Below are 12620 nucleotides of genomic sequence, written 5' to 3'. Positions count from 1 at the left end.
TTGCAGGAATATTCCCTGTGCAGATTCATTTCTAATATGACTTTAATCCCAGTAGTCATAATTAGAAGGATCATAGGCCTTCACCTTTATCGTTTATTTACCGGCATGCTCTTTATCGTAGGTATGAAGTCCCCTGACATATATTTGCATAACAAAGCAGTAAAGAGCTGCCTACTATTTTAGTTCAACAGGTTATCATCTGCATGAAAAAATGTGGAAAAATACAAGTTTAATGTAAAATTATTGATTATAAAATATTGGTATTTTCTTCATTTTTAAAAATATCAGACCGGCAATAACAACAATGGATTTTATAGTCAGCAATCTTCTTAGGGTCCCACAGGATTTTTTCTGACACAAATGACAGAATTTGTACTTTTTTAATGGTGGGAAGTCATTCCCCCAAAATCTTAAAATCGCTATACAAATTAATTCATATAAAATGTGAACCTCAATACTGGGGCCTTAATACCAAAAAACACCACAGATATCACCGCATATTCCGGTTTATGGGAATACCGCAGGCAGCGCTGGATCAGTCCTCCCAGATCATTAATTTGCCATCTGGTGTGTTATGGAAATTTTAATTTCCACTCTATGGCTATTAATCTGTGTCAATGTCTATGTGCGGAATTCTGGCTACATCTTCACATGCCTGTGAAGCTCCTGGTCACTTAGGCTGTCATTCCATTTTATATGAGAAATGAATGCAGCCAGTCAGCTACTATATAAGTGGTGGGTGGGAATATCTGACACCTGTTCCCACACGGTGTCCCCAAAATTAGCAAGAGGGCTGCCAATGAACTGCTCTTTCTGGTGGTTACAGTGCGACTTTGATCCCTTGTCAGTGAGCGAGATGTGGATCCACAGCAAGGGGAGTACACTGCTCTTTCAGCGCAGTGATAATGAAAGTGAATGGTTGGCTCATTATTAATGCTCTTTTAAATGCATAATTTAAATAACGGACGACTGGGAAATAGGCCCCAAATCCCAACAGTTAATATTCCTAATATAGGCTAAATATATTTTAGTAAGTACTGCCCTAAGGTATTTGTTTATAGCTCTCCTTTTTTCCTCATGAGAAGAAATGAATTTTAGAAGCGGTACAAGATTATCTCTCAACTGTAGCCTCTTATGAGGACATGCTGCCCTCTGCTGGATGTCACCGGTATAGCTTTTTGTTTGCTATCGGTCCTCACAGAGATAGTCCATCCATCTATTATCCAAACCGCTTATCCTTCTGGGTCGCGGGGAGTCTGGAGCCTATCCCGGAAGCAATGGGCACGAGGCAGGGAACAACCCAGGATGGGGGGGCAGCCCATCGCAGGGCACACTCACACACCAGTCACACACACATGCAAGATATAGTCTTCTTTTGTAATATATAATTGTAGGAAAAGTTCCAGGGAAGTAGATGCAATTTTCTTTTTTTTATATATTAATTTATATATTAATTTATATATTAATTTATATATATATATTATGTATATTTTAATATATTATATATTGTAGGTGGATGTTTTTGAAGATGGGGAAGAAATTTAAAAATCATTTAAAAAAGATGGCAACAGACATATAAATGACATTAGAGAGACCTTAATAATGCATTATAATGCATTCATAAAGTATTATAAACACCGATAAATATTTATAAAAAGGCATAGCACATTATAGCCATGTTTATTCTGTATTATGAATGCTGTCAACTATGCACTATAAATAACGGTAAGTATAATGCATTATGAAAGTATTTAAAGTGTATTATAGTGCGTTAAGTATTTCGTAATACATTATGAGAATATGTATAATGTACTTATATGACTGATTTAAGTAAAGTGTTACCAAAAAAATTTTACAGCATGATAATTGTATCCATAATTGTGGATGTATAATAGAAAACACATTCTTGTGTTTTATGACTTTATTATTAAATGCTGCTCATTTCCCACACCACTTTCATTCTCTCCTTTCTCGCTCGGGTTGACTCTAAATATTTCTGGCTAATGCAACGTTTAAAAAAAAAGTTAAATTAGTTGAGATCTAGCAAACTTCATTATGAAGCCACCAGGTCAAGCAAAGCAAAGGTGACGCCCTTACATTCACAATTCATGAATATAAATATGCCTATATGATCAAGAATGTAAACTTGGTATAGCCATGCCTAATCTATACAGTGTACACAGAGTGCAGAGTACAGATTTAGGAGTGATCTCTACACCACAAACCCATAATAGTACTTCAAGTCCCATTTCCCATTAACTTCCTCATATTCAAAGAGAAATTTAAACAGAGCAAGAGGATATTACGTCCAGGAATGTTGGTTGTATTATTACTTAATTCCCAGTTTTTAGTGACATTAGCCAAAACATTGTCATAATGGACTGAAGCTGGTGTATCTACAAGTTAGCTTGAAGCTGCAATGGGATAGAAAGTCACTCCTCAGCGATGCAGATTATAGTCTCGGCGTCTGTCTGAAAGGCAGATACAAAGCAGAGAGCAGTAAGAAAATGCAGCCTCTTCACTTCTGAAGCAGTTCACACTGGAGAGCTAGTAAATCGCATCGTCCCTAGTGTGAGCTGCGTGTTAGGTGTGATACAGTATGATCCGACGGAGGCCTTGTTGTGTGCTGGTCTCCTAGCAGTTTATAATGCTATCACCCCTATGACAAGTAAATCAATCTCTAGTCTTTGCAAAACAGAACCAAAGCGATTCTTTACACACTTCATTGTTCAGAGTCACTGACTAAATATCTAAATCAACAAATATTGTTTCATCTTTGTATAATTTTGAATTTGCATGTAGTGTGACAAGTAATACACACTGTACCAACCACTGGAATATTTTCTGCATCGACCGACACGATCCACAGACACGGTGCCTGTCAGGCAGCACATGGTGCTCCACCCCAGCCAGGCACAGACAGTGCAGTTATTACACAACATTCACTTGACATTGTTTCAGATATGGCTTTCTGTGTATGTCATGCAGTGTCGTATATTGTATTAAATAATGAATTGTATGTTGTTTATGTCATTGTAATATACCAAACTTTCTGAAGATTAAACTGAAACCTCAAAATATACAATCTACAGAGAAAAAAAATGTAATCAATATGCTAAACCATATTTCCATATTGGGTATCAAGTGACTCCCACGAAACACCTGTTCTGGAAATAAATAGTGCAACGCAAAAGAAATGTAAAGACTTTCCGCAAAATCTTAACAGGAAGATCAGATCTGATGGGGTATCAGCCTCGCTCTGCACTACAGTGGGGTACACAATTGGTCATACCTAGTAATCTGGTCTGTACCCTGCATAGTCTAGTCCCCCGAGGTACAGAGGTGGTGGTTAAGAGACACTGAGGACACAAGTTCCTCTGAATCTTTGGCAGTGAATGAAGTGCAGTGATGTAAGATTATCAGCTTTAAGATGCCTGCAGCAGCACGGCCAGAGGAGGAAGCTGGAGAGTTCCTGATCACTCGCCACCCGCCAGACGGGCGACCTCAGGACCTTCCATGGATCATTCTGACAGGCCAGGATGTTGCCAGCGGCAAATGATGTGCCCGTGGTGCAGCACTCTGCCGTGCCGTGGGGCGTTGAAGGACAGCCCCTGGGTTCAGCCGCGCCGGTCCGCGCTGGCCCTCGCCACCTGCCGTTCCGCTGAGGATGACTGCTACTCCAGCAGCCAGGCCACGGCCAGCGCCCTCCCCTCAAAGCCAGCGGGGGAGTGGCATTTCAATTGTCCAGAACAGATGGACAGGTCTGCTTGCAGCTCAGGCCTTGTCTCCCGTATGTATTCACTTTGGACCGTGGATCTCAAGGTTATTTCTAAATGCACGCATGCTGAGAATTACTAGTAGGGCAAAGGACCTCATATTTTAAACAAGTCAGTAGGCCTTATAAATGGCACACAGTTTTCAGGGTGTTACAGCTCATTAGAACAATGTGATGCATTTCCTAGGTACTATTGAATTAATGTTTGATGGAGTTATTTGATCTTGCAGGCATCATTCTCACAGCGTGCACATATAGACATAATATGAGTAGCTCAATCAAACACAAATAAAATCAATAGATAGGGAAGCTATTTAAAATCTCTTACAACACTGAATAAGGAATAAATGAAGCGGGGCTGTTACTCCAGTGGCTGACATTTCCATTTTGGTGCGATGTGATTGTTAATAATGGAGAGAATTATGCACTGGATCTGGGAACAGAGAAAAGAATGGCTTATCACTTTCACACAATGTGCAATAGCAGATGTTTAGCAGTCTGATTGGGTATCTGCTATACAGAGATGGAGTTTTTTTATATATCTGTTTTCTCCCTAGTTAGATGCTGATTTCATGCTATAGAAGAAGCCTTGCTCATCTATCATTAGGATTCGGATATTGTCAGCGCATTGCAGACTCAATTCGTATTGCCACCCATCATACAATTTAAGTGAGGTTATTCTAGAAACCCCTGGAGCATTCCTCGGCTGCACATCACCCATCTGTGCTTTGATGATGTCATAAAGTGTAAACCACTACTGCTTTTGAACGATCCCCTACATTTGTTATCAGTGTTTCTCATAAATGAAGATCGAGATCATGGCCAGAATTGCTGAACTGTGAGTGATGTCTTCCATACATACCGGACATGCATCATGGAATGCTGACAGATATTGTTTTATAATTTCTTTTTTTAAACAAATGACATTAATCATCTCCCTGAAAGGTCAAGCCCCTGGATGGGAGACACCAAAATTATATAATTAGGCTAATGTCACAAACAATGCAACATGAAATACCTTTTTGTTATCAGTTTAGTTTGCACTGTAATAATTACTTTTCATTTATAATATAAAAGAAATAAGATTGTGCCCTGTGATGGGCTGGCCCCCCATCCTGGGTTGTTCCCTGCCTCATTCCCTGCCTCGTGCCTATCCGGGATAGGCTCCGAACCCCCCGCGACCCAGTAGGATAAGCGGTTTGGAAAATGGATGGATGGATGGATGGAAGATATGATTTTTTGCAAACTCAACGCAATTCTCACTAACAAATACTGCCACCTGCTGATTGAATTGATTTATACAGGTTAGAAATGAATTGCTTTATGCACTGTTTTACCCTTTTAAAAAGTATTTTGTCGTAATTATTTAATCAGTTCAATAGCAAATTAGACTTGGCAGGCAACATTCAAGTTACTGTGATGGGTGCAGCTGAACAGTAGAATTCCATCGACCAAGTCACTGTACCACATATACATACATACATGGAAGTCACTGTACCACATACACATACATACATGGAAGTCACTGTACCACATACACATACATACGTGGAAGTCACTGTACCACATATACATACATACGTGGAAGTCACTGTACCACATACACATACATACGTGGAAGTCACTGTACCACATACACATACATACATGGAAACCTTCCTGATACTGGCACAAAGCCTTTTTAATCATATTTCAAAAGTCGAGAGAAACACTCATTATGGATTTGGTGTCCATAGAATTAGAGACGCCAGCTGTATTTTGCATAAGGTACCTTTTTATGTTGCCGTACTGTAGCAGTGTGCAGCTCAGGGGTTAGGGAACCATCACTGACATGGACTGGGCTCTCTGTGATCCTAAGCTCTCCTCACTTTTTATTACGAAATACATAAAATCAAAAATTAATCAATAAAAGTCTACATTGATTGTTCCTATAAAATGAATGATATTGATTCTCATATTACTGATTGGTGCCTTGTTAGGGGAAGAAAGCTGGCATTCATGAAAAAAGCAGAGAACAATGTCGCCTATTGTTGTCTTTCACGGTCGTCAATGGAAACCTGGTAAAGCAATTTTCAGTAAGAATTATGCAAATAAATAATAACAATAATAATAATAGTAACAACAACAACAATAATAAAGATTATTATTGTTATTATTATTGCCTTCTTATTAGAAAAAAATCATGTTGACCATGTGACAGTGAAACATTCTCAGGTAAATGGGCCCATATCATGGCATCTTATTATAACGATGAAGAATCTCCATCAAAGCCACAGTCAGGATGGAATCAGTGAAGGACTTAGACTCTGTTATCAGCTACTACCAACGATAGATAGAACAACAAAGGATCCAGCAGTCAAGAAACACGCCACAGACTGGCAGCGGGCAGAGCTGAGGTGAAGGGCCAAGAAAGAACCTTCAGAAGGAGTCCTGCAAAGGTCAGAAAGCCTCGCAACGCCTCGCAGTGTGACATTTGTGCGACTCTTTATGAATGTGAAACCTGGACAACAGAGCAGAAGGACAGGGAGAGTACTAATGTCTTCCAACTTGGGTGATACAGTACCATCAACCAACAAGTGGATTATTCATTAAATCCAGTCTGAACTTTTCTTGAAGAAACTGAGTCAGTCTTAATTTTTGGAACATTATGAGAAGATCCAGTGCTTTGGACAAAAACCTTAATACTGTGAAGGGTTGAGGATAAAAGAGGAAGACGATGACCTGCAACATGACTGACTTATGGAGTCAATTCTCACAGCTAGGAACCTGTCGCCTAGGGGAACCCGTCATGGCAGAAGATGATCGTCGCTTATTTGTTAGAGACACGAGAACCATGACACAGCTGTGACTGTACTGGGCTGCAAAAGTTACTGTAGTTACTGTAGACGCATTAGCATATGATACACACTGCCAGAGACTCATTAGCATATGATACACACTGCCAGAGACTCATTAGCATATGATACACACTGCCAGAGACTCATTAGCATATGATACACACTGCCACAGACTCATTAGCATATGGTACACGCTGCCACAGACACATTAATATATGGTACATGCTGCCACAGACACATTAACATATGGTACATGCTGCCACAGACTAATTAGCATATGATACACACTGCCAGAGACTCATTAGCATATGATACACACTGCCAGAGACTCATTAACATATGATACACACTGCCAGAGACTCATTAGCATATGATACACACTGCCAGAGACTCATTAGCATATGATACACACTGCCAGAGACTCATTAACATATGATACATGCTGCCACAGACACATTAACATATGGTACACGCTGCCACAGACACATTAATATATAGTACATGCTGCCACAGACACATTAACATATGGTACACGCTGCCAGAGACTCATTAACATATGATACACACTGCCACAGACTCATTAACATATGGTGCATACTGCCACAGACTCATTAGCATATAATACACACTGCCACAGACTCATTAACATATGGTCCACACTGCCACAGATTCATTAACATATGGTACATGCTGCCACAGTCTCATTAGCATATGATACACACTGCCAGAGACTCATTAGCATATGATACACACTGCCAGAGACTCATTAACATATGATACACACTGCCAGAGACTCATTAGCATATGATACACACTGCCAGAGACTCATTAGCATATGATACACACTGCCAGAGACTCATTAACATATGATACACGCTGCCACAGACACATTAATATATGGTACATGCTGCCACAGACACATTAACATATGGTACACGCTGCCACAGACACATTAATATATAGTACATGCTGCCACAGACACATTAACATATGGTACACGCTGCCAGAGACTCATTAACATATGATACACACTGCCACAGACTCATTAACATATGGTGCATACTGCCACAGACTCATTAGCATATAATACACACTGCCACAGACTCATTAACATATGGTCCACACTGCCACAGATTCATTAACATATGGTACACGCTGCCAGAGACTCATTAACATATGATACACACTGCCACAGACTTATTAACATATGGTACATACTGCCACAGACTCATTAGCATATGATACACACTGCCACAGACTCATTAACATATGATACACACTGCCAGAGACTCATTAACATATGGTCCACACTGCCAGAGACTCATTAACATATGGTCCACACTGCCACAGACTCATTAACATATGGTACACGCTGCCAGAGACTCATTAACATATGATACACACTGCCACAGACTCATTAACATATGGTACATACTGCCACAGACTCATTAGCATATGATACACACTGCCACAGACACATTAACATATGGTACACGCTGCCAGAGACTCATTAACATATGGTCCACACTGCCACAGACTCATTAACATATGGTACACACTGCCACAGACTCATTAGCATATGATACACACTGCCACAGACACATTAACATATGGTACACACTGCCACAGACACATTAATATATGGTACATGCTGCCACAGACTCATTAACATATGGTACACACTGCCACAGACTCATTAACATATGATACACACTGCCACAGACACATTAACATATGGTACATGCTGCCACAGACTCATTAACATATGGTACACACTGCCACAGACTCATTAACATATGATACACACTGCCACAGACACATTAACATATGGTACACACTGCCACAGACACATTAATATATGGTACACGCTGCCACAGACTCATTAACATATGGTACATGCTGCCACAGACTCATTAACATATGGTACACACTGCCACAGACTCATTAACATATGATACACACTGCCACAGACACATTAACATATGATACACACTGCCACAGACACATTAACATATGGTACACGCTGCCACAGACTCATTAACATACAGACTGCCACAGTATGTAATTTTTCTGGTTTATTGTTCAAATGCTCTCTTCAGCATTCACTTTTTTCATATTGACAAACTGTGGCTTTACAAGACAGACAGACAGGAAGGCAGGCAGACAGACAGACAGATGGACAGGCAGACTGAAAGGCAGGCAGACAAACACTAGATAGATAGATAGATAGATAGATAGATAGATAGATAGATAGATAGATAGATAGATAGATAGATAGATAGATAGATAGATAGATAGATAGATAGATAGATAGATAGATAGCAGGCAGGCTTCTCACCTATACACAGAAGCTTTTTGTCAGCTGTTCCAGGATGCCCTCTGTGCATAGTGCAGAGCATTCAGCTTTAATTATGCAGATCTTATTATAAATGTTCATTAAGTACCTTACGAGGCGAGAGCATCAGCACTGCATTTCCATGTTAATTACTTCACAAAAACATTAACATTTCCTCAAGAAGCTACCATGCATTAAACAGAGCCAAAAAACAGCAACTCAGCAATTCTGGAGGACTATTTAATAAATAAATGGCATGGCCAAGAACGATATTCCCAGGATATATCTTTGCATAGATTCTTAAACAAGAAGTGAAAGGTAAAAATAATACCAGAAAACTTGCTGGAAGTGACAGTTTTATGAGTAGGATGAAACTTTAGCCTTTGTAAACAAAGAGAACATCAGTACGCCCACAAAAGCATGGAAACTGTGATACCATTTAATCAAACAGCAAATAGTTGATATAACTGATTTACTCTAAAAAGCAGCAATTGTACCCACTAGCTTCATAAAAGACAACAATGGAAGATATTTGATGCCCATAAACGTCCAAGAGAACAGACTCCATTTTCAAGCAAACGTCCATGGGCTGCTAGTCTAATTGAAAATAACTTTACAAAAAATTCGACAATGGTCAGGTGGGGGTGTTTGTGCAGCCGAAATAGATTTATTAATGCGACTAGGGAGGTGAAGGGAGTGATGAAATGAAATTCTGTCACTTTGGACAGCTGAGGGCAGAATTTAATCCTGAGGCGTATCTCTAATAGCGGGAGCCTTAGCTGAAAGGTTAGGGACTTATAGGACAGACATGAGGATCACCGCAATGCGCCGATAAACGGCAAAATGTGACTGCAACTAGTCCGGGTTCGGTATTTTGCTAAATTTTTTCATATTCATTTATTCACATTTTATCAAGAAAAAACCTTGATTAAAATCATCTAACAATATTAGAAAATATGTTAGAAAAAAAATGCTTTATTTTGAAATCATTACCCCATTGTGATATCGTGATTTTTAATTTTTTTTGTCAGTAAATGTCCCAAAGGCACCAATTATTTTTTGACAAACACTAAAAACACAGCTTGATACAAATTAATATTTTGATAGCCTGACTTCTGAAATCGATGTCAGTATGTAACGTCACTTTTGGCATCTTTCATTGGCAACAATCTGTCAAGTATGATACATCAGGAAGATGTGATGTGTAATGTTACCCACAAAACTTAATGAAATAGCACAACTGAAGTCTTTGGTTCTGCAATATCTAGCATTTCATCCACATCCTCAGCCTCTCATTTATTGAAAATGTGCACTTACATTTCCAGAAAGAGCACATCAGCACGGAAGACAGGATTCCAATAAAAATCAATGTGAAGGGATTTACCAGTGACCACTGAAGGTGCGTATCACAATTATAACAGCAAATATGCTGTTTATTGTATTTCAGTCGTTGTTACTGAAATACTCATAAATATTGCAAGATTAGGCAAAATCAGAGAGACTATAGACCTTTCACAATGCTTTCCAGATTACGACATTTGATTTTGCCTGACCATAATCTCGTTTGACAGAATTCAAAATGCATAGTTACCGAGTGTAAATGTGGGTGTAGTAATGTACAGTGTAGATGTACCCAGCATGTTTAAATCTTGCTTGTTCCCTTGGTTTCTGCTTTTTCAGTCTCCTTGTACGTCAGTGTTTTGGTAATAGCTAATCACCACCGCATCTAAGTCATTTCCCCATTTATTAAAAATAGTAAAAAAAAAAAATCCTTCCTTGGGAAATTAAAATGCGGATCAAAGGTTGGTTCTTTAATCCAGGAGAGTCTTGTAGGAAGTGTCACTTTGCAGGAGATAATTAGAAGTGCACCTCTGGGTAATGTTACTAATATCAGCACGGATGGTAATAACAAGCAGGAAATTCATTTGTACTCATTTTCTTCTGGAGTCGTGGTCTTGCCACTGATAATAAACTGAGAGAAGCAAAAGAGAGAATGTGTTGCTGTTTAGTGTCTGCAGAGTGGCTGGGAGAAGCAAAATATATAATGAATGTGGAAAGTTTCTGAAACCTCTGCCAGTGATGCTTTCTGACGGACCAGACAGCATAAATCCACACTGCTCCGTTTTCAGTAAGAGAGGGAGAATACTTAATAAATAACTGCAAAGGTGCACACAAAGAATATCAGCCTTCCTGTACTGTCAAAGAATAAATAACTGCATGAATAAATAAATATAACCCATAATAAGATAATAAATATTGCTGACTCTGGTTCGGATCTTCAGATCTGTGGACGCTAAGCAACACATAATTTGAGAATATTTAAAAAGAAACTCTTGAAGAATTAAAGCTAATGGGCATAGAAGAATTCACCCAATATTTAACTTTATGTCACGTCTGCAACATGGATCAGAAGTGGAGGGTGGGAGTGCAAAGCGCTTTACAGAAGCCAAGCATCTGAGGATGTCTGTGAATGCTGGAAACTCGGGATGCTCTTTAATCTCCTGCGTTTCCAGAAAAGAGCATTAACACACTGAACATCCATTCTTTATGCAACACAATGCTGAGACACAAAGTCCACAAGAGTCCACAAGAGCATAAATGCAATGGGCAAGTTAATTTACCAAGATGCCCGGTGCCCATTATAGGTGTGAGACTATTCACAGAAGACATGTAAATCCTCTTCTGAAAGCCAGTAATGCGACACGACGGAATCACTGGGAAGTGACCTAATAATCCCGGGTGTGCGACGCTGCTGCATGGGTGAAAATCTCTGCTGTGTCGCTTTAGCATGCACTAGAGACTCTGGCAGTGCAGCAACACCAACAAAAGAGATGCTTTTTTAAAGTCCATATTGCTAATTATGATCGGGAGCCTCAGTTCTCCTGTCAACTGACATCACAGTAATGAGATTAAGTGAGTAAGAACGGTCAAGGTCACCTGTAGGCATGAGATTGCATTTTTGTTTTATGTTTCGTTTTGGACCCAGACCACTGAATCCTGCCTGCACACATTTTGAAATGACATGGGCGTAGTAATTCGGGTTGCTGTGCTTGCTGCGTCATATTATTCGAGGTGCAGTTTGTCACCTGCAGGGATTGCTGGCCTGCGAGAACCGTTAATTTCAAAAATTGACCTTGTCTGCATGGCACAGCATGCGAGGCTCCTGACTGCCAAAGTCCCCTCACATGTATGAAGGGAAAACACCAGCTATCCGCACGAGGGAAGCGAATAGCGTGAGCGCACTTATACCAGGAGAGTCGTAAGGCTTTAGAATAAAATATGGGTGGCTCTGATATTAAATGACAACTGAAATATGGCTTTGAGAGCATGAAAAATGGATATGAAAATGATGACTTATATTTACTCTAATGCGGGCGTAACTGTTTTAAAGTACGTGCAGACTGAGGATCGCCTTCTCACAGAAAATGAGATGACCAATGGAATGGTCATGTCGTGCAGATGAATAAATTAAAATGCAATGTTCTCGTCGTTATTATGTGCCACGCATATAAAACAGCGAGTAGTATTTAAAATGCAGAGGAGGACATACTGTCTGTCTTTTGCATTCAGGCAATTTCCGTTCATAGTGACCTACCACTCTCTCCTTAGCCGCCGTCCTCAGGCAGCACGGGTGGTAGGGTTACCCGGCCGACTTCTAAAACTGTCCGAAACC

The sequence above is a fragment of the Brienomyrus brachyistius genome, chromosome 16, assembly GCF_023856365.1.
Source record: "Brienomyrus brachyistius isolate T26 chromosome 16, BBRACH_0.4, whole genome shotgun sequence".
Classification (NCBI taxonomy): Eukaryota; Metazoa; Chordata; class Actinopteri; order Osteoglossiformes; family Mormyridae; genus Brienomyrus; species Brienomyrus brachyistius.
Note: the sequence above shows the minus strand (reverse complement) of the source record.